The sequence below is a fragment of the Macrotis lagotis genome, chromosome 1 (assembly GCF_037893015.1).
Source record: "Macrotis lagotis isolate mMagLag1 chromosome 1, bilby.v1.9.chrom.fasta, whole genome shotgun sequence".
In the NCBI taxonomy this organism is placed as follows: domain Eukaryota; kingdom Metazoa; phylum Chordata; class Mammalia; order Peramelemorphia; family Peramelidae; genus Macrotis; species Macrotis lagotis.
Window position 1 is genome coordinate 605,317,191 of NC_133658.1, and position 5,751 is coordinate 605,322,941.

Sequence of the window (5,751 nt, forward strand, 5' to 3'; positions counted from 1 at the left end):
CATGTGCAGAAGAGCCCCCATCACCCTCATTTTCAGTAATTCTGTTACTTGAAAAGTTTTTAATTCTCCTGATAAATGAATGATTCTCTTTTCAATTTATTCTTCCATGACTTTCATTTACTTTTCAATTCTTTCCTCTATTATCACTCTCAATTCATTTACTATATATCATGTAAAAACTCTTGTATTTCTTGTAGGTGTTTCAATTGATCTTTTCAATGAATGTTTTGTTTTCTTAAAGATTTTCATTGTAGGTTTTTGGGAGTTATTTTCTTATTCTAGTCTTTTTTCTCTCTGATTCATAATGATTTCTTCATTATTTTAATTTTTTCTTCTTTCTTTTCTTCCTTAATCATTCATAATTTATTAATTCACATTCTTCTTAATTTCTGACCTTTTTTCTTTCATTTCTTTATTCATTTATCTTTATCTATTTATGTACCTATCTATCTTTGATTTAATTATCCTTCCTGCAATATGCTCTTGGCACCCCTAAATGAGGATTTGTTGAGAGTTCTAGGTGATGAGACTGTATTCTCTGTCTCTCTGGGACAAATGATTTCCTTCCCCTTTTACTTCCACCTTGGTTATGGTCTGCATCCATAATCTTTTTAGAGTGACCCTGAACATAGCTGAGATAGGACTGAGTACCTATTTTTTTGTTGTTTGCTTGTGCTTTGGTTTGGTTTGGTTTTGGTTTATTTTAGGGTTTTTGTTTGTTTGTTTGTTTGTTGCAAGGCAATAGGGTTATGTGAATTGCCCAAGGTCACATAGCTAGGTATTAGTGAAGAAGAAATGCCTGAGGCTGAAATTGAACTCAGGTCCTTCTTGACTTCAGGGCTGATAGTCTATTCACTGGGCCACTTACCTGAATACATGATCAGGTATGCATGTTTTTATACTTCAAATCTATTTCAGAGCTCTTAATGTAAAGAAAGAGATATTTGTCTTTTTAGGAAACTACACACTATTGGCTTGGGTCTAGGATTGAAAGATCAACTTTGGTCCTTTCTCACCTAGCTTGGAACCCTAGGTAGGAGGGCATTGCCCACTTCTTTCCCTAGTCCTTTGCCTGTTGGACAAACTGGCAGTCCTGCAATGAAATTATGATGGAATGTAGCTTCTCCCTATACTTTTAGTTCACTTCTTACTCTGATCTTAGACCATTGTTGAATAATTATGAGGGAAAATAGACTCCAATTTTCTCATACTAAATTTCTTATCTAGTTCTCTTGAGTTTCAAAATCTATCAGTTGAATAATATATTTAAACTTTATTTTAAATCTTATAGATTTAATTTAAATTGAATTATTCAAAAAAGATGAAGTATTATTGAGATTAAAATTATGCAATTTCATTTACATTAATGAATGTAAAAGAGCTCAAAAGTCAGTGGCTTCTGTGAGGAAAAAAATGATAGTGATAAACTGTAATAATGCCAAAAAACTGAAAATGCACCTTTCATCTATCCATCCTGATAATGTATCTAAAAATAAAAAAGTTGTTTCCACATAAAAAATTCACTTTGAAAAAAAACCTGTGACATTTCCAAAACTTGACTTTATCATTTTTCCAAAAAATAATTTCTTAAAACATCCTCTAGGGTGGTTTATTGAATTGCCAAATAAAAAGGAATCTCAAATTATTGAAGAGACTTTACAAATCTTGTGTCCTGGGAATAGTCAAGCTGGTTTGTGGACAGGACTAAAGAGAAAAAAATGGAAGTGGATTTTAAATAATTTGATGCTTTCTAAAATAGTTGATAGTTCCTTAAACTGTTTGTCACTTGTCTTCAAGAAACTGGCAGTTTCTCCATTTCCCTTCAGAATGTAAATGGATTAAACTATAGATATAGCCTAATCTCTTTTTATTTTTTTCCCCACTGGTTACATGCTGAAATCATAAAAAAAATTCACTTATTTTCAGATTTCCTTTTGAAAACTAAAAAAAGGACATTGATGGTTCATTTTTTTTCTCTGAAAAAAACACTTTGCCAGGGAAGAAAGGCTTTTTTAAAAAAAATAGATATCCTATTATGCTTGGCCAGATATCTTGTTTTGGAAAATATCTTTGTTTGTGGAAAAATAACCTCCTCCCATGATAACCATCTATTTATTTATTTATTTTTTGTTTGTTTGTTTATTATAACCACGGGCATGTGCTTGCCATGAAAATATTTTTAACAATGTTGAATGAAATGTATCCACCCAAACAAAACATCAACTTTATTTGAAGCAGATTTATAAATCATAACTTAGCAAAAAGATTTTGTCAAAATTGGGAGTAGATTATGAAGTACTTCATAGTTCTCTGGTTTTCAAGAGTACAAGTCTTAAAGTGCTTGTTTGAATTTAAGGCAAAAAAAAATTTCCTAATAGGCAAAGAAAACCTAATTTTGGAACACTTTGAAAGAAAGTATTTTTCCATTGATTGACTTACATGTAAAGTTTTTTTAATAACCATATGAATGATATAATCTTTCATTTGAGAGTCATGAAGCCACCATTTTGAACACTACTGTAAAATAGCTAGACAGCTTAATACAGAAGAAAACAGAGGTCAGCATCCTCACAAATTTTCAAATGCTATAAGAAGTATTTTTCATAGATACAGTTAAGAAACAAAATTCTGTCAATTTTTTTAAAAAGAGAAATCTTTAAACATCTCTATACCCTTCAGAATTCTATTAAAATTTACATCTATTGTGATGGAACTAAAACAAAATTATCAGATTAACAATACTTTTCTTTCTAAAATTAATTATATCTAAGATAATGATTTGGTCAAAAAAGGAACTCATTGGACTAAGAATAAAACCCTGGATAATTCTATTGTTCCTTGTACTTTTATTTCATTTGTGACAACATATCTTTGCTAAAGAGGATTTTTTGATACTTAGAATAATCAAAACAAAAACTGAAAATAATTGTTTGTCCAACATTGCATTGTAGGTTGTTGTGTCAAAGAGCATCCTACATTTTAATATTATTACGTTAAACAACTTAGCATTCACACTATCAGTTTCTTAAAATAAAATAAAATAAAAAATAAAATGTTTTTTAATAAAATTTTAAAGATAAAATACAATCATCTTGATTGTGATTTAATTGTATCATCTTATCATTTAATGTCTTAAAGAGGAAGTACTTTACTCTTTGAATAATTAATTCTAATATGTCAAAAATATATTTAAATAAAATTTATGGCTTAAAAATGTTAAGGACTTCTAATCTAGTGAGATATTTGTGGCACAATTATTTTAATAATATCTTTTGATCTTTAAGTTCAGTTGACCAGTTGGTGATTATAGACTTTCATATGATTCTTCAGAGCTTCATAACCAATTCTTGAAATAAATAGAAAAACAGATTGCCCTAAATATTTATTAAATTGCTGTTTCAATTAATGGTATCTTAATATCTTTTCAAGTCACAGCATCATGTTAGAAAAGATACATGCAAATGAACTTTGACCATCTCATATTAATATCAGAATAAGATTGAATTACTTTTTAATTCTTTTTCAATAATATTGTGTCCAATTATTAAGAATACTAGTACATTTTGGACCTTAACTTGATTAACATCTTTATTCTGCTCTTTTTTCAAACTTCCAGAGTAATTATATTTTATTTTATTTTACATTTGCCTTTTGGCTACTTCCTTCTCAAGTTGGACACTCACATTGCTGCCAGATAAATTTTTCTAATCCATAACCTTCATCATATAATAACTTTATTCAAAATAAAGTTTGAAGTCTTTAACCTGAGAGTCAAGATTCTTCATCATTTGGATTCAAAGTAATTTATCAAGCTTATTTTCATATATATCACATTTTAACTAAGCCAATCTACTATTACTTTAAAATGTGCTGTTTATTAACTCTTGCAGTTACTCACATTCTTTTCTGTCTGAAATACCAGGAGACATCCTATTCCCTCCTATACTGATACTAAGTCCTATAAATTTCACTTTTACATCTCTATAGGCCCTTATGACCTCATCTCTGCACTAGTGCCAAAGCTTATTGGTTGGTGAGATTCATATCTATTACCACTTTACTCCATCTTCCACTGGACTGTCAAATAGCTCTTCCTAAATCACAGGTCTAACACTGTCACTCCTTCACCCATTTCAGTAAATTCTGGTGCCTCCTTATTACTTCAAGAATCAAATGTAAAAATCCTCTGCTTTTTGCCAAATATAAAATTATTGCCTTTCAATTTCAAGGCTTTCCATAACATGGTCACCATTTACCTTTCCAATCTTTTTATGCCAGAGTCACCTCTAAGTGAGTTGGCTGGATGTGATTACAGTCTACTCTTTTCTGGAATAAAACACCATCTCTCATATCCATGCATTTTTACAAGTTCCTCCTCCACGTTGGAATTGTTTTCCTCCTTGTCTTGGTTTTCCTGTTTTCCTTCAAATTCCAGTTAAAATTTTCCTTTTATAATGTCTTTTCTGATATCCCTAATGCTAGTGCATTCTCTTTATTAACTCTAATTTTTACTGCATATATGCATACATACACATATACACATATATGTATGTATATCTATCTTGTTTATACATAGTTGTTTGCATGTTATAACTCACATTTGGCTGTGAGCTCCTTCAAATCAATTACTATCTTTTGTTTTTTTTCTAATATCTCATTTATTTGTTTTTCTAACTGCATGCAATGATACCAGTCTTTTTTTTTTTGCAAGGTTTTTACAAAGTTTTGAGCTTCCCTCCTCCCTTCCCCTGACAGAAAGCAATCTGATCTAGGCTATATATTAATAACCATGCTAAATATGATCCATATTGACCATGTTGTGAGAGAAGAATCAGATCCAAATGGAAGGAAAAAAATTAGAGAAAAAAATGACATAATATATGACAACTTTAAAAATTGAGCATAATAAGCTTTGGTCTTCATTTAATTTTCACAGATTCTTCTCTGGATATAGGTGGTATTTTCCTTCACAAGTCTTTTAAAATTTCTTTTGATTATTACATTGCTGAAATGAAATTGATCAATATGGTTGATCATCACTCCATGTCATGTGTATAATATTTTGTGTGTATAATATATATTATATGTATAATGTTTTCTGGTTCTGCTTATTTGACTGAGCATCAAAACACACAAATCTTTTCATGCTTTTCTGTAATCCATGTCCCTCATAATTTCTAATTCTTCAATTTCTTTTTCTTCTCATTTATAAATTTAACATCTATAATACAATATTGAATAATAGTGGTGATAATAGCCAATGGCCAACCGTTTTCTTACCCAATAATTACCCTAATCTTATTAGGAATGTTTGTAGCTTATCCCAATCACACACAATGATGGTTGATGGTTTTAGACAGATACTGCTTATCATTTTAAGAAACATTCATTTTATCCCCATGCTCCCTAGTGTTTTTAATAGGAATGTCTGCTATATTTTGTCAAAAGCTTTTTCAATATCTATTGAGAGAATAATATGATTTCTGTTAGGTTTCTTATTGATATTTTCAATTATGTTTATAGTTTTGCCATACTGAATCAATCCTCCATTCCTGGTATTCCTGCTTGATCATTGTATATTATCCTAGTGATAATTCATTGTAATCACTTTGCTAACATTTTATTTAAAATTTTAGCACCCATATTCATTGGGGAATTGGTCTTTAATTTTCTTTCTCTGTTTTGACTCTTCTTGGTTTAGGTTTCAGTACCATATCAGCGACATAGAAGGAATTTAGTAGACTTTCTTTT